We start from the raw sequence: 19060 nt of genomic DNA, 5'->3' as shown, positions 1-19060 counted from the left end.
TGTGCACCGCCGCCGTCAGTGTCAGCCAGTTTGCCGTGGCATACGGAGCTCCATCGCAGTCTTTAACACTGGTAGCATGCCGCGACAGCGTGGACGTGAACCGTATGTGCAGCTGACGGACTTTGAGCGAGGGCGTATAGTGGGCATGCGGTAGGCCGGGTGGACGTACCGCCGAATTGCTCAACACGTGGGGCGTGAGGTCTCCACAGTACATCGATGTTGTCGCCAGTGGTCGGCGGAAGGTGCACGTACCCGTCGACCTGGGACCGGACCGCAGCGACGCACGGATGCACGCCAAGACCGTAGGATCCTACGCAGTGCCGTAGGGGACCGCACCGCCACTTCCCAGCAAATTAGGGACACTGTTGCTCCTGGGGTATCGGCGAGGACCATTCGCAACCGTCTCCATGAAGCTGGGCTACGGTCCCGCACACCGTTAGGCCGTCTTCCGCTCACGCCCCAACATCGTGCAGCCCGCCTCCAGTGGTGTCGCGACAGGCGTGAATGGAGGGACGAATGGAGACGTGTCGTCTTCAGCGATGAGAGTCGCTTCTGCCTTGGTGCCAATGATGGTCGTATGCGTGTTTGGCGCCGTGCAGGTGAGCGCCACAATCAGGACTGCATACGACCGAGGCACACAGGGCCAACACCCGGCATCATGGTGTGGGGAGCGATCCCCTACACTGGCCGTACACCACTGGTGATCGTCGAGGGGACACTGAATAGTGCACGGTACATCCAAACCGTCATCGAACCCATCGTTCTACCATTCCTAGACCGGCAAGGGAACTTGCTGTTCCAACAGGACAATGCACGTCCGCATGTATCCCGTGCCACCCAACGTGCTCTAGAAGGTGTAAGTCAACTACCCTGGCCAGCAAGATCTCCGGATCTGTCCCCCATTGAGCATGTTTGGGACTGGATGAAGCGTCGTCTCACGCGGTCTGCACGTCCGGCACGAACGCTGGTCCAACTGAGGCGCCAGGTGGAAATGGCATGGCAAGCCGTTCCACAGGACTACATCCAGCATCTCTACGATCGTCTGCATGGGAGAATAGCAGCCTGCATTGCTGCGAAAGGTGGATATACACTGTACTAGTGCCGACATTGTGCATGCTCTGTTGCCTGTGTCTGTGTACCTGTGGTTCTGTCAGTGTGATCATGTGATGTATCTGACCCCAGGAATGTGTCAATAAAGTTTCCCCTTCCTGGGACAATGAATTCACGGTGTTCTTATTTCAATTTCCAGGACATGGCAGACGCGCTATCCATCTGAGCCACAGAGGGCACAGAGGATAGTGCGACTGGAGGGATTTATCCCTTGCACCTTTCCAGGAGTGTATGTGGAGCTGGAACGTACGTATCAGTGGCCAATAAAGATAAGAAATAATTCGACAGGTTAACTGTCATGGTTTCATTTCATTGTTTCATAGTCATTCAATTTATTTGTATTCGGAAGGTTAAAGTGCAGTTTACATGTCGTCAGCTGCTGCTTGAATTGTAGATGTTGGTAGCGGTGCGTCGAATGAAGGGAGGTGAACGCTCTTACGTTTTTCGCTTTGTAAACAGTTCCGTGTCGTTGACATAACAAAACAATTGACACCACACTGTCACCACAATCAATGTTTTTAATTTAAAATAAAAAAATGTTGCTCTGGGAATCACCACCTGACCACCAGTAACAACTACTAGTTTTACCTATAACTCCCAGCAGTCACGTGACTTGTCCAAAGCTGTCGTGTGGTATCCTCATCAGCAGTTGAGCCGTTTGATGTGTCCTCTTTAAACGTTCTTATTTTTACAGGTAAACATATCTGGAATATCAGTTGAGGAAGAATGGCTAGGTTTCTTTACAGGCAGTGTTAAACGACAATGACAACTCAGCGAATGGTCAAAACATTGTCGTTGCAAGCACACTTGAATGCTGCGCGGATCATAAGTGAAAAATCTGCAACAGACGAGCGATTGTTTTTTTCATGAGGTAAGTGTTAGCTCCGGAGAATTTGCGATTGCCTCTGGAATAGGTCAGCGCGCCAACAGCTTCCGCCCGTACCACGCATCACTTCCTCACCACATCAACCAGCGGGATTGAAGGGAAAAAAAAGTGGCGATCTGTGGCTCAGTTCGCGATCAGGGCATTAGCTTCTTCCTTTGAAGAGTTCTCTGCATCGACGAAGCAACCTTTATAAATAGCGAAAAGCTGAATGCTCGGAATATACATTGCTGTGTGGCTGAGACTCCTCATTGGGTGCAACATTTTGAACATCAGAGGAAGTGGAGTGAGGCTGTTCAGTACGAAACAATTGCAGTCTATATAGGTAGTCCTAACTTCATTAAAAATAATCCACACAACTTCACTGGTAACAGATACACACAGTTCCTCGCCGCAGTTGAATACTAGGGGCAATCCTAGCCGGGGTACGGCTTGAAATACATAATGTATGTGAGACAGGCGTAATATCCTCACACTTCAAGGAGGAGGAAATAATTCCGAAGGAATCTGGTGCTGATTAGTGTGAATATAACCAAACCATCAGTACAGTAAGTCGTTTATGCAAAATGCTAACATGAATTATTTACAGATGAATGGAAAAACTGGAAAAAGTCGACGTACAGGAAGATCGCCTTGGGATCCAGAAAAACAGACGCGTAGCAATACTTGACCCTATGATGTATATTAGAAGAAAGGTTGAAGAAAGGCCAAAAAACATTTATAGAATTTATACATTTAGAGGGGGCTTCTGACAATGTTAACTGGAACGCACTCTTCGAAATTTCGACGGTAGCAAGTATGAGCGAACGGTTTTTAACGATTTGTAAAGAAACGAGATTGCGGTTACATGAGACGAAGGACATGAAGGGAAGCCATGTTTGAGAATGGTAGTGAGGCAGGGTTGTAGCCTACCCGCGATGGTACTCAGCGTGTACATTGCGGAACCTGTGAAGGAAACCAAGAAAATTGGGAAGGGAAATTAAAGTACAGGGAGAAAAAATAAAACGTTGAGGTTGGCGATGACAGGAGAGGCGAAGGACTTGGATGAGCAGTTGAACCAAGCGGTAGTGTCTTGAAGAAAAACACCTTTAATAGAATATATTCCTATTCAGACCTGGCCACCTGGTCTTCATCAGTTTTATCCTACTGGTCAGCTTTCCATTGTTAAACTTGAAAACGAAGAATTTACATGTTACGGACATCTGTGTTTGTTACGGAGCAATCACCAATCTGTTCCCTTTACTAAGATGTCCATTTCACACAACTGTATTCAATGTTGTTTATCAATCGCTACCTATTTCACCATTGAGATGGATGTACACGCATTGCCCGAACTCTTACGGGACTCGGTAAGATTATCTGCCGCGAGTAATGAGTGTAATGGGCAGGGGCACTGCGAATGTAGTGTGTGGACATTACGTTGGGAATGTGGGTCTCACGGGCGCGTGCAAGGGATAAATCCCTGCAGTCGCACTAACCTCTGTGCCCTCGGTGGCTCAGATGGATAGCGCGTCTGCCATGTAATCAGGAGATCCCGGGTTCGAGTCCCGGTCGGAGCACACATTTTCATCTGTCACCATTGCTGTATATCAACGCCTTTCGACAGCTTCAGGTATTGATTTGTCATTTCACAGAAGACTATATGCTTTTTTGAGTGTTTCCGATATTGCTTTCCGATTTGAAATTAATCTTTCTGAAGCATAGAGACGGCTTGGTTTTTCGACGGAGCCATGTTGTTTCAATTTAGTGTAGAGATGCAGTTCTTGTGATAGGACATGGTACGCTGTTAACTTACTTCTGCATGTAACTTCATTAGCTTTTTCTCAACACCATTTTCTCGAATTATATTACTGAGGTAGTTATTATTTGTTGTAAATGACATCGGTATTTTTTATTTTGGTGTTTTATTGTTCAATATTCTATTACTTCTTATTTTTTGACTCGGAGCTGCTTTGGATATCATTTGATGAGATGTTCGATGGTGGTGATTCTTACACACACACTTGTTAGAGAAAATAACAATTAAGTAATAAAAATGAATGTTTCTTCGTGTTTTCTCAAATCTACCACGTTCTCTAGATAAGTTTCAAAAAGAATAATTTTTCCATTGACCCGTAAATGGGTAACCATTCACCTATAGTTCACCATTTCGACGTGCCGTTACATCATCGAGCAGACATATTCAGTACTGAAAGCATTGAACAGAGATGATAAACGGGTGGACAAAAATTTGGAAACGCCAAAAACACATCATCATGCCCAATATGGCATGGGAAAACCGTTGGCATTCAAAACAGGTCCCAGTCGTCTCGGGAGGAATAAATACAGGTTCTGTATAGTTTTCAAGGGAGACTGCGTTATTCTTTCTGCAAAATACTGGCATGTCCTGGTAACGATTAAGTAGATAGACAGCGTTCACACACCCTTCTCTCCAAAGTAGACCCCAAAGTCTCAATAACATGGAGATCTTGTGTCTGTGGTGGCCAGGGAAGATGATACAGTTAATCCTCGTGCTCAAAAAACCAATCCTGGACGATTCTAACTGTGCGAACGGGGAGTGTGTCGTCTTGGGACACATCACCACCACTGAGGAACAAATATGGTATCGGGAGTTGGACCTTATCAGCCGAAAACAATATGGCTGTCCAGATAATAACCGAAACCCCCGCCATTTTTCACTTTCGGCAGCAAGCAGACTGCATCGTAGTGTTGGGACGGCGTGCGTCAGCCGTAAACTCTGTCCCAGCTTATGGAACTCCTTTTCTAGTCTTACTGCAGACAGGGCTCTCGAGTGCGACATTCAGTTCTGCTGTGACTTTTGCAGCTGTGTCCTTGTCGCATTCTCTTCAATGACCGTTTCTAGCGATCATTCAACACACAGTTTCGCCACCGTTGTGTCTCAGCGGATGACGTTTTTCCACTTTATCTGTATGCGTTATAAATATTCGGTATGGTGGCTCTTGAATCATCAAGCACTTCAGCTACCTTCGTTCCGGAGCACCCACCATATGACCACAGTTTGCGCACGTTCGAAGTCACCTGGCTCCGACATATACTGAAGCGACAAAATTCAGGGATACTTCTCAACACCGTGTCGAACCTCATTTTGCCCGTCGTAGTGCAGCGACTCGACGTGGCATGCATTGAAAAATTCATTGGAAGTCCCCTGCAGAAATATTGAACCATGCTGCCCTTATAGCCGTCCATAATTGCGAAAGTATTGCCGGTGCAGGATTTTGTACACCAACTGACCTTCCGATTATGTTGCACAAGTGTTCTATGGGATTCATGTCGGGCGATCTGTGTGGCCAAATCATTTGCTCGAGTTATCCAGGATGTTTCTCAACAATTACGTCCCAGTGACATGGAACATTGCCAGCCATAAAACTTCGATCGTTGATGGGCTGCAAATGGACTCCAGGTAGCCGAACGTAGCCATTCCCAGTCAGTGATCGGTTCAACTGGACCAGAGGACCCAGTGCATTCCATGGAAACACAGCTCTCACCGTATGTAGCCACCACCAGCTAGCACAGTGCCTTGTTGGCAACTTGGCTTCAGGGGGTCTGCAGTACACTTGAACCCTACCATGAGCCGTCCGTTGAGGCCGAGCGGTTCTAGGCGCTTCAGTTCGGAACCGCGCGACTGCTACGGTCGCAGGTTCGAATCCTGCCTCGAGCATGGATGTATGTGATGTCCTTAGGTTAGGTTTTAGTTCTAAGTAGTTCTAAGTTCTAGGGGACTGATGACCATAGATGTTAAGTCCCATAGTGCTCAGAGCCATTTTGAACCCTACCATGAACTTCTACCAACTGAAATCGGGACTTATCTGAAGAGGTCACGGGTTTCCAGTTGTCTAGGGTCCATCCGAGATGGTCACGAGGCCATGAGAGGCGCTGCAGGCGATGTCGTGCTGTTAGCAAAGGCACTCGCGCCGATTTTTCTCTAGTCGTAGCCCATTAAAGCCAAATTTCGGCTCATTGTCCCTACGGATACGTTCATTGTACATCCCACAGTGCTTTCTGGAGTTATTTCATGCAGTGTTTCTTGCCTGTTAGCACTCACAACTATACGCAATCGCTGCTGCTCTCGGTCGTGAAGTGAAGGCCGTAGGTCACTACGTCCTCTGTGGCGAGACGTAATGTAAGTATTCTCGGCACACTTTTGACACTATGGATCTCAGAATAGTGAATCCCCTAACGATTTCTGAAATAGTGTCCCATGCGTCTAGCTCCAGATACCATTCCGCACTCAAAGTCAATTGATTCCTGTCGTGCGGCCTTAATCGCGTCGGAAACCTTTTCACGTGAATCACCTAAGTGATAGCTCCACCAGTGCACTGCCCCTTAACACCTTGCGCACGCGACTCTATCGCCATCTGTATATGTGCATATCACAATCCGATAACTTTTGTACCGAGCACTGGGTTCTCATTCCGGAGGAGGACGGTTCAAACCCGCGTCCGGCCATCATGATTTAGGTTTTCCATGATTTCCCTAAATCGCTTCAGGCAAATGCTAGGATGGCTCCTTTGAAATGGCATGGCAAACTTCATAAGCAGTCCTTCCATAATCAGATTGGAGCGATGACCTCGCTGTTTGGTCCCCTTTCCTAAATCAACCAACCAACCAACCAACCAACGAACTATGACTTCTGTCACCTCATTTTAATGCGCTCACAACCGCGAAGAACACTGCTATGACCATGAATGACACTTGCAATCGATTGAGGACATCGCATAGGTATCGTTGGTGGCCAAATCGAACAGCTCAACCTGCAGGCTCGGCTAGCATCCGCATTTATGTTCCGGCACGCATTTCTTGCAGTGTTCCCATATTTTTGTCCAACAGCTGTAAGTTGCACGAGGGCAAACTTACAAGTCTACATCTACATTGATACTCCGCAAGCCACCCAACGGTGTGTCTCGGAGGGCACTTTACGTGCCACTGTCATTACCTCCTTTTCCTGTTCCAGTCGCGTATGGTTCGCGGGAAGAACGACTGCCGGAAAGCCTCCGTGCGCGCTCGAATCTCCCTAATTTTACATTCGTGATCTCCACGGGAGGTATAAGTAGGGGGAAGCAATATATTCGATACCTCATCCAGAAACGCACCCTCTCGAAACCTGGACAGCAAGCTACACCGGGATGCAGAGCGCCTCTCTTGCAGAGTCCGCCACTTGAGTTTGCTAAACATCTCCGTAACGCTATCACGCTTACCAAATAACCCTGTGACGAAACGCACCGCTCTTCTTTGGATCTTCTCTATCTCCTCCGTCAACCCGACCTGGCACGGATCCCACACTGATGAGCAATACTCAAGTATAGGTCGAACGAGTGTTTTGTAAGCCACCTCCATTGTTGATGGACTACATTTTCTAAGGACTCTCCCAACGAATCTCAACCTGGTACCCGCGTTACTAACAATTAATTTTATATGATCATTCCACTTCAAATCGTTTCGCACGCATACTCCCAGATATTTTACAGAAGTAACTGCTACAAACAATAAAGGATCCTTCTTTCTATGTATTCGCAATACATTATATTTGTCTATGTTAAGGGTCAGTTGCCACTCCCTGCATCAAGTGCCTATCCGCTGCAGATCTTCCTGCATTTCGCTGCAATTTTCTAATGCTGCAACTTCTCTGTATACTACAGCATCATCCGCGAAAAGCCGCACTGAACTTCCAACACTATGTACTATGTCATTTATATATATTGTGAAAAGCAATGGTCCCATAACAGTCCCCTGTGGCACGCCAGAGGTTACTTTGTCTGTAGACGTCTCTGCATTGAGAACAACATGCTGTGTTCTGTTTGCTAAAAACTCTTCAATCCAGCCACACAGCTGGTGTAATATTCCGTAGGCTCTTACTTTATCAGGCGACAGTGCTGAACTGTATCGAACGCCTTCCGGAAGTCAAGGAAAATAGCATCTACCTGGGAACCTGTATCTAATATTTTCTGGGTCTCATGAATAAATAAAGCGAGTTGGGTCTTACACGATCGCTGTTTCCGGAATCCATGTTGATTCCTACAGAGTAGATTCTGGGTTTCGAGAAATGACATGATACGCGAGCAAAAAACATGTTCTAAAATTCTACAACAGATCGACGTCAGAGATATAGGTCTATAGTTTTGCGCATCTGTTCGACGACCCTTCTTGAAGACTGGGACTGCCTGTGCTCTTTTCGAATCATTTGGAACCCTCCGTTCCTCTAGAGACTTGCGGTACACGGCTGTTAGAAGGGGGGGGGGGGGGCGGCGGGCAAGTTCTTTCGCGTACTCTGTGTAGAGTCGAATTGGTATCCCGTCAGGTCCAGTGGACTTTCCTCGGTTGAGTGATTTCAGTTGCTTTTCTATTCCAAGTTGTGTAGCAGGAGTATTGCGGAAAAAGTGTCTGAGAAGTGGCTTCGGTTTTTGAAACACTTGTTTTTGAGTGAGGCCAGTGCATCGGTAGGAGAGTCGCCCGTGCTCGGCTCTCGGGCCCTCAGCGACTGCTCTCGGCCCGACCCCCGTCCACATCGCGTGAGGAAGGGTCAATCAGGAAGGGCAAGCCGACAGTTCACCTCTGTGTGTGCGCGCCGGCAGCGCAGTTCAGCACACAATACATAGACTGAGGCGGACAAACTCGGGCCACCGAATCCTCTTCACTGCAAAGCCACCAGCCGTGTGGTAGCCAACCACAGGAGCTGCCTTTGCTGTATTTCACCTGCGCGGGAGACTTTCTGCCGTGTTCTGGTAAATGTGTAACTGTCCCGCTAGGTTTCAAATACAGTTTACCTATAAACACATGTCCGGACATACCCCAAACTAAGAAAAATGCTCTGTCAAATACAACGTTTAGACCCACAGCTCACATTAGGAACGCGATCTGACTGCAAATGGTTAGTACAGAATTACGTAGACAATGAACACTTACTTCACTGCGCAACGATTTAGAATGTGCATACCAGTAGGAAGCTGATGTGAACATGATCAGTCACGACAAATACAATGAAGCGCCAAAGAAACTAGTACAGGCATGATATTCAAATAGATATATATATAAACAGCCGTAATACGACGCTTCAGTCGGCAACGTCTGTCTGGTTCAGTAGTTAGATCGGTTACTGCTGTTGGTTGCAATGGCAGGTCATAAAGATTTGAGTAAGTTTGAACGTGGTGTTGTAGTCGGCGCATGAGCGATGCGACACAGTATCTTCTAGCTAGCGATGAAACAGGGATTTTCCCGAACGACTGTTTCACGAGTGTACCGTGAATATCAGGAATCCGGTAAAATGTCAAATCTCAGACATCGCTACGGCCGGAAAAAGATCCTGCAGGAACGGGAACGACGACGACTGAAGAGAATCGTTTAATGTGACAGTAGTGCAACCCTTCCGCAAATCGCTGCAGATTTCAATGCTGTGCCATCAAATAGCGTGCGAACCAAACGAAACTTCATCGATATGGGCTTTCGGAGCATAAGACCCACTCGTGTACTCTTGATGAGTGCACGACACAAAGCTTTACGCCTCGCCTGTGCCCGTCAACACCGACATTGGACAGTTGATGACTGGAAACACGTTGCCTGGTCCGACAAGTCTCGTTTCTAATTGTATCGAACGGATTGACGTGTACGGGTATGGAGACGCCCTCATCAATCCATGCACCCTGCATGTCATTGGGGAACTGTGCAAGCTGGTGGAGGCTCTGTAATGGTGTTGGGCGTATGCAGCTGGAGTGACATGGGACCCCTGGTATATCTAGATACGACTCTGACAGGTGACATGTACGTAAGCATCCTGTCTGATCACCTGCATACGTTCATATCCATTGTGCGTTCTGAGTGACTTGGACAATTTCAGCAGGACAGTGCGACACCCCACAAGTCTAGAATTGCTACAGAGTTGCTCCAGGAACACTCTTTTGAGTTTAAACACTTCCGCTGGCCACCAGACTCGCCAGACATGAACATTATTGAGCATATCTGGGGTGCCTTGCAACGTGCTGTTCAGGAGAGATCTCCACCCTCTCGTACTCTTACGGATTTATGGACAGCTCTGCGGGATTAATGGTGTCAGTTTACTCCAGCACTACTTCAGACATTAGTCGAGTCCATGACACGTCGTGTTGCGGCACTTCTGCGTGCCCGCGAGGGCCCTACACGATATTAGGCAGGTGTACCAGTTTCTTTGTCTCTTCAGTATATCTCGGCAAGCGTAAAGATGGGGAAAGTAAAGTGGCTTTAGACGAATGCAGTGTATTGGACCCAATCTTTTGTAATAGGTCACATATACAAGGCATCAAATAAGCACATTTTCTATAGAATAGAGCACTATGTGTCTGCCACATGCATCAACACAAAACTCCTACTTTTTCTGCTGAAAAGCGTTGAAAGAAATGCGAAATATAACATACGAGGACATTTCAATAAGTAATGCAACACATTTTTTTTCTCAGCCAATTTTGGTTGAAAAAACCGGAAATTTCTTGTGGAATATTTTCAAACATTCCCGCTTCGTCTCGTATAGTTTCATTGACTTCCGACAGGTGGCAGCCCTGTACGGAGCTGTTAAAGTGGCGTCTGTAACGGATGTGCGTTTGCAAACAACGGGCAGTGATCGAGTTTCTTTTGGCGGAAAACCAGGGCATCTCAGATATTCATAGGCGCTTGCAGAATGTCTACGGTGATCTGGCAGTGGACAAAAGCACGGTGAGTCGTTGGGCAAAGCGTGTGTCGTCATAGCCGCAAGGTCAAGCAAGACTGTCTGATCTCCCGCGTGCGGGCCGGCCGTGCACAGCTGTGACTCCTGCAATGGCGGAGCGTGCGAACACACTCGTTCGAGATGATCGACGGATCACCATCAAACAACTCAGTGCTCAACTTGACACCTCTGTTGGTAGTGCTGTCACAATTGTTCACCAGTTGGGATATTCAAAGGTTTGTTCCCGCTGGGTCCCTCGTTGTCTAACCGAACACCATAAAGAGCAAAGGAGAACCATCTGTGCGGAATTGCTTGCTCGTCATGTGGCTGAGGGTGACAATTTCTTGTCAAAGATTGTTACAGGCGATGAAACATGGGTTCATCACTTCGAACCTGAAACAAAACGGCAATCAATGGAGTGGCGCCACACCCATTCCCCTACCAAGAAAAAGTTTAAAGCCATACCCTCAGCCGGTAAAGTCATGGTTACAGTCTTCTCGGACGCTGAAGGGGTTATTCTGTTCGATGTCCTTCCCCATGGTCAAACGATCAACTCTGAAGTGTATTGTGCTACTCTTCAGAAATTGAAGAAACGACTTCAGCGTGTTCGTAGGCACAAAAATCAGAACGAACTTCTCCTTCTTCATGACAACGCAAGACCTCACACAAGTCTTCGCACCCGAGAGGAGCTCACAAAACTTCAGTGGACTGTTCTTCCTCATGCACCCTACAGCCCCGATCTCGCACCGTCGGATTTCCATATGTTTGGCCCAATGAAGGACGCAATCCGTGGGACGCACTACGCGGATGATGAGGAAGTTATTGATGCAGTACGACGTTGGTTCCGTTATCGACCAGTGGAATGGTACCGTGCAGGCATACAGGCCCTCATTTCAAGGTGGCGTAAGGCCGTAGCATTGAATGGAGATTACGTTGAAAAATAGTGTTGTGTAGCTAAAAGATTGGGGAATAACCTGGTGTATTTCAATGCTGAATAAAACAACCCCTGTTTCAGAAAAAAAATGTGTTGCATTACTTATTGAACTGCCCTCGTACATAGCCATACTGCTTTTGTTCATATTAATTGCAGTAAGTAACCCATAAAGATTCATACAATTGCACAAGGCAAATAGTATGTTTCGTGTCAAGTTATCGTATTCCAACTGCTGAATGCAAGTTAGCATAATTCGTCTAAATATTGAAGCGAGTGGCGAGGAAAATTGATTTGAAAAGATATTTGAATGTAAATCCATATAACGGATTCCCAGAAAGAAATTCACATTAGTGCGTGTAATACAACTGTTTAGGAACGACGTGGCACACGGAGTTCCACTAAAGTCAGACGAAGTCTTCGAAATCGCAAACCATTGGCAAAGGCTTATCCAGAGGGAGTGTGACAAAACTTTACTACCATTCGGATGAATTAATAACCATCAGATTTGGTACCGTGTCTCGAAACACATTGTTCTTATACATGAGAGACGCATCCCCAAGACTTAAGAGTTACAGCAACTTCGCGATGCGAATCAAGAAAGCACTTACACGTGAACCACGCGTTCGCTACGAATGATTAGCAAAATTGGTTGCGAGCGTGTTCTGCTTCCACACAGCCACACTACATACCACCACCTCACCGCTGAGCGAAACAGCAACCATCGGCATCAGGCTCCAGATCACGACCTACCTTCAGGACGGCAGAACAAAAGGGTGCCTTCTTCATATTCAAGTCTCAGAAATATCAGCGTTCCAGGATGCGAGCTGACTGGCGGCCCAGCTGTAAGTCAGGAATACTTCCTGAATACCTCACAGACTGAGATAAAGACAAGCAAGTAGTCCTAAATCGATACCAGGCGAGAACTGTGTCTTTGCAGTTAGCCGGTGGTGAGTAGTGCACGAAATTATTGATCGTAAATATTGAAAGCTGCTGCGTAAGAGCGAACTGTCACACGGAAAGGTAAACATATTTATGTTCCGTCCTAAATAGGGTTGAAAAGGTTTCTTGGGATTCCTGATGACATTACCTGCACAATTTTTTAAACAGTATGTATCCGGTGAGTACCCCAAGTATCGGTCCAGTGCCTTTACGTCTTCCACACATCTTCTGAAGGCAATATGCAAGCTATATTTGATTTCTTTCGATAGTTTTGAGCTGTTGGATTCCACTGTGCACGGCATAAGCCCAGATCTACTCATCTGACAATGATAGAAATTTTCCAAACTTGTACATAATTCTTTTGACCTCCGTTCTGGCTGGATAGACACTAAGCTGAATCCACACTCCTGTCCGCTCTTTAGTATTTGAAAGCGCGTTAGATAAAAAGCCCAGTGATGTAACACCTTTGCAACAAAAGCACTTTTTTAGGTGAATTTGCCCTTTGAACAGTGTGCTTAGAATAGTCCACCAAGATGTGTCCGGTAATTCCAGCAGAGATAGATTATATGCTTACTTAATGTTCAGTTTTTCAGTTGTTGTACGCCAGTGATATCAGCTTAATACATAGTCATTTTTTCAGTAAGTTAGTCTTCTAGGATGCCGAATGATGATACGAAAGGGCAGCTAGGGTCCACATTAAATGTTTAGGCTGCATGCATTGTTGTTCAGAATGAAGACATTGAGATGATTGAAGCTGAGGTACGTCAAGCAGTCGAGGCTATTTTTAAATCGTGTTTGTCTTAAGCATGACTGCTCCGAATATCGACTGAAGTACACAAATAACTATAATGAGGCACTTTTACTGCTCACTCACTACGCATGTAGGATAAGTACCAGTTACCACCCCCACCTCTATTTAAAGAATCTCCCATGTATGAAACAACTGAAAGAGTTCGGAAAAGGTTTGATATTATGAAAGTTTGTTAGAAGTCACTAAGTGCTCTCATATCAAATACCGGATGAATATAGTCTGAGCAAACCGCGCACCGTGAGATTCACTGCCTCAGCATAAAAATAGTTTGGTATCCCCGCCAGACTCCTGTTGTTCGCGGTGGACAGCCGTAGTGATTAGCGACTCCACCGTAAGTGGGTTGAGTGACATACCAGGTGATCAAAAAGTTAGTATAAATTTTAGAACTGAATAAATTACGGAATAATGTAGATAGAGAGGTACAAATTGACACACATGCTTGCAATGACATGGGGTTTTATTAGAACCAAAAAAATACAAAAGTTCAAAAATGTCAGACAGATGGCGCTTCATCCGATCAGAATAGCAATAATTAGCATAACAAAGTAAGACAATGCAAAGAGGATGTTCTTTACAGGAAATGCTCAATATGTCCACCATCATTCCTCAACAATAGCTGTAGTCGAGGAATACTGTTGTGAACAGCACTGTAAAGCATGTCCGGAGTTATGGTGAGGTATTGGCGTCGGATGTCGGTCGATCACGATACACTTGCGACTTCAGGTAACCCCAAAGCCAATAATCGCACGGACTGAGGTCTGGAGACCTGGGAGGCCAAGCATGACGAATGTGGCGGCTAAGCACACGATCATCACCAAACGAGGCGCGCAAGTGATCATTCACGCGTCTAGCAATAGGGGGTGGAGCGCCATCCTGCATAGACATCGTACATTCGATCAGGTGTTTGTCAGGCTGGGGATGATGCAATTCTGTAACATATCGGCGTACCTCTCACCCGTCACGGTAGCAGTTACTGACCTATTGCTGTCCAGCGCCATCTGTCAGACATTTTGTGAACTTTGTTTTTTTTTTTTTTTGTTCTAATAAAACCCCATGTCATTCCAAGCATGTGTCAATTTTTACCCCTCTATCTACATTATTCCGTGGTTTATTAAGTTTTCAAATTTATACTGATTTTTTGATCACCCGGTATATTGGGCAATGCCTCCGGAGTCGTAACGATTTTCCTGTTTCAGCCAAGCGGACCCCGAAGTCTGTTCGCATGCTAGCACGAGGTCGGATCTTGTTTACTCGGCCTCTGCTCGCATTGCATAAGTGTTACAGTCGTTGCGCCGTCGCGCTCCCAGTTTCCTTGTATGTTCCTGACCGTGCCTTTGGACTCAGCTCGACGGTTAGGCTGACACCCGGAGTTTTTCGCAAACGTCACGGGTCGTGACTCTGCGCTCACTCCCAGAGTTACGAACTTTTAATACTTGACTTCTAGTGTTAAATATTTAATGTGAGATCATATCTCTTAATTGGTAGATTATGACAGCATTTTAAATCTTTATACTGTAAGAATTCTATGTAATTTATCTCTACATGAAATACTGAATTTCTTTTTGAAAACATTCTCCTCGTCTAACGTGTCCTTAAGACATTGTATTCAACTGCTGAGCAGTACTGGCTGTTGCCTCGCCCTATACTGGGCTTGGGCGTGTAAACGGTATCGCGAAACAAAACTTTAATCTTACGGGTGGTGGGGGGGGGTGTGACTTTGGGAACACAGATTTACTTTATACTTCCTACAGCTTTAGCAGGTATTAAAACAACATAACGTGCGAGTACTATGGTGCACTATTGACAATTCCGATGCCGGCCGCGGTGGCCGAGCGGTTCTAGGCGCTTCAGTCCGGAAGCGCGCGACTGCTGAGATCGCAGGTTCGAATCCTGCCTCGGGTGTGGATGTGTCTGATGTCCTTAGGTTAGGTAGGTTTACGTAGTCCTAAGTTCTAGGGGACTGATGACCTCAGAAGTTAAGTCCCATAGTGCTCAGAGCCATATGACAATATCCGAGGAAATGGCGAGAGAAATTGTAGGCGTCTGCTGTGTTGCTTATCTGTGCGTAGGTGCCGAACATTATTAGAGTTCATGGTGGTCAAGTGATTAGCGTTCGAGCTTTGTAAGACGAACGTGTGTGAGGCAAAGGGCTCGCCTCCCGCTCAGACTTAATTACTGATCTTTTCTTTTCATCGGTGGTTATATTATTTAGTTCATGTGACATTTGAGAGGTAATATAACGGAAAAACCACGTGTATTTGCATGAAGCTTCAATTTACATTTTCCATGTCCGCATCAGAAAAACCATCCTGCAACGTGTACTGTCGCGAGCACATCCGACGAGTAATTGTACATTACTCTTGTTGCTGGCACATTGTGACTTATTATATTACTGATTGTGAATAACGCCATTCGCATCTTTATTTACCGAGGTTTGACTTGGGCTTTCCAAGCCTGTCCTTCGCCCTGGAAAGTTTGATTACAAACAGTAACTAGTCAAATAACATACGAAATTCACTACAGCGTCACGAAAATGCACGTGGCTTTTATCCACTATATTATCTCTCAAATGTCATATAAATTAAATGATGTGACCAGTGACGAAAATAATGTTGTTGTGGTCTTCGGTCCTGAGACTGGTTTGATGCAGCTCTCCATGCTACTCTATCCTGTGCAAGCTTCTTCATCTCCTAGTACCTACTGCATCCTACATCCTTCTGAATCTGCTTGATGTATTCATCTCTTGGTCTCCCTCTACGATTTTTACCCTCCACGCTGCCCTCCAATACTAAATTGGTGATCCCTTGATGCCTCAGAACATGTCCTACCAACTGATCCCTTCTTCTGGTCAAGTTGTGCCACAAAATTATCTTCTCCCCAATTCTATTCAATACCTCCTCATTAGCTATGTGATCTACCCATCTAATCTTCAGCATTCTTCTGTAGCACCACATTTCGAAAGCTTACGTTTCACTTTTATACAATGCTACACTCCATACAAATACTTTCAGAAACGACTTCCTGACACTTAAATCTATACTCGATGTTAACAAGTTTCTCTTCTTCAGAAACGCTTTCCTTGCCATTGCCAGTCTACATTTTATATCCTCTCTACTTCGACCATCATTAGTTATTTTGCTCCCCAAATAGCAAAACTCCTTTACTACTTTGTCTCATTTCCTAATACAATTCCCTGAGCATCACTCGAGTTAACTCGACTACATTCCATTATCCTCGTTTCGCTCTTGTTGATGTTCCTCTTACATCCTCCTTTCAGGACACTATCCATTCCGTTCAGCTGTTCTTCCAAATGCTTTGCTGTCTCTGACAAAATTACAATGTCATCGGTGAACCCCGAAGTTTTTATTTCTTATCCATGGATTTTAATACCTACTCCCAATTTTTCTTCTGTTACCTTTACTGCTGGCTCAATATACAGATTGAATAACATCGGGGAGAGGCTACAACCCTGTCTCACTCCCTTCCCAACCACTGCTTCCCTTTCATGTCCCTGGACTCTTTATAACTGCCATCTGGTTTCTGTACAAATTGTAAATAGCCTTTCGCTCCCTGTATTTTACCCCAGCCACTTTCAGAATTTGAGAGAGAGTATTCCAGTCAAGGTTGTATAAAGCTTTCTCTGAGTCTACAAATTATAGAAATGTAGGTTTGCCTTTTCTTAACATATCTTCTAAAATAAGTCGTAGGGTCAGTATTGCCTCAAGTGTTCCAATATTTCTACGGAATCCAAATTGATCTTCCCCGAGGTCGGCTTCTACCAGTTTTTCCGTTCGTTTGTAAAAAATTCGTGTTAGTATTTTGCAGCTGTGACTTATTAAACTGATACTTCGGTAATTTTCAAGTCTGTCAACACCTGCTTTCCCTGGGATTTGAATTATTATATTCTTCTTGAAGTCTGAGGGTATTTCGCCTGTCTCATACATCTTGCTCACCAGATGGTAGAGTTTTGTCATGACTGGCTCTCCCAAGGCCGTCAGTAGTTCTAATGGAATGTTTACTCCCGGGGCCTTGTTTCGACGCAGGACTTTCAGTGCTCTATCAAACTCTTCACGCAGTATCGTATCTTCCATTTCATCTTCATCTACATCCTCTGCCATTTCCATAATATTGTCCTCAAGAACATCGCCCTTGTATAGACCCTCTATATACTCCTTCCACCTTTCTGCTTTCCCTTCTTTGCTTATAACTGGGTTTCCATCTGAGCTCTTGATATTCATACAAGTGGTTCTCTTTACTCCAACGGTCTCTTTAATTTTTCTTTAGGCAGTATCTATCTTACCCCTAGTGAGATACGCCTCTGCATCCTTAAATTTGTCCTCTAGCCATCCATGCTTAGCCATTTTGCACTTCCTGTCGATTTTTTGCCTGCTTCATTTACTGCATTTTTATATTTTCTCCCTTGATCAATTAAATTCAATGTTTCTTCTGTTATCCGAGGATTTCTACTAGCCCTCGTCTCTTTACCTACTTGATCTTCTGCTGCCTTCACTACTTCATCCCTCAGAGATACCCATTCTTCTTCTACTGTATTTCTTTCCCCCATTCCTATCAATTGTTCCCTTATGCTCTCCCTGAAACACTGTACAACCTCTGGTTTAGTCAGTTTATCCAGGTCCCATCTCCTTAAATTCCCATTTTTTTGCGGTTTCTTCAGTTTTAATCTACAGTTCATAACCAATAGATAGTGGTCAGAGTCCACATCTGCCCCTGTAAATGTCTTACAATTTAATACCTGGTTCCTAAATCTATGTTTTACTATTATATAAATCTGATACCTTCTAGTATCTGCAGGCTTCTTCCATGTACACAACCTTCTTACATTATTTTTGAACCAAGTGTTAGCTATGATTAAGTTATGCTCTGTGCAAAATTCTACCAAGCGGCTTCCTGCTTCATCCCTGACTCCCAGTGCATATTCACCTACCACTTTTTCTTCTCTTCCTTTTCCTACTACCGAATTCCAGTTACCCGTGACTATTAAATTTTCACCTCCCTTCACTATCTGAATAATTTCTTTTATCTCATAATACATTTCATCAATTTCTTCGTCATTTGCAGAGCTAGTTGGCATATAAACTTGTGCTACTGGATTAGGCGTGGGCTTCGTGTCTATCTTGGCCACAATAATACGTTCACTATGCTGTTTTTAGTAGCTTACCCGCATTCCTATTTTCCTATCATTATTAAACCTACTCCTGCATTACCCCTATTTGATTTTGTGTTTATAACGCTGTTCACCTGACCCGAAGTCTTGTTCCTCCTGCCACCGAACTTCACTAATTCCTAGTATATCTAACTTTAACCTATCCATTTACCTTTTTAAATTTTCTAACCTGCCTGCCCGGTTAAGGGATCTGACATTCCACGATCCGATCCGTAGAATGCCAGTTTTCTTTCTCCTGATAACAACGTCCTCCTGAGTAGTCCCCGCCCGGATATCGGAATGGGGGACTATTTTACCTCCGGAATATGTTACCCAAGATGACGCCATCATCATTTAACCATACAGTAAAGCTTCATGCCCTCGGGAAAAATTACGGCTGTAGTTTCACCTTGCTTTCAGCCGTTCGCAGTACCAGCACAGCAAGGCCGTTTTTGTTAGTGTTACAAGGCCAGATCAGTCAATCATCCAGACAGCTGCCCCTGCAACTACTGAAAGGCTGCTGCCCCTCT

This window comes from Schistocerca nitens, chromosome 6 (genome assembly GCF_023898315.1).
Source record: "Schistocerca nitens isolate TAMUIC-IGC-003100 chromosome 6, iqSchNite1.1, whole genome shotgun sequence".
In the NCBI taxonomy this organism is placed as follows: domain Eukaryota; kingdom Metazoa; phylum Arthropoda; class Insecta; order Orthoptera; family Acrididae; genus Schistocerca; species Schistocerca nitens.
The sequence above is the reverse complement of the archived record's forward strand: the minus strand, read 5'-3'. Positions refer to the sequence as shown.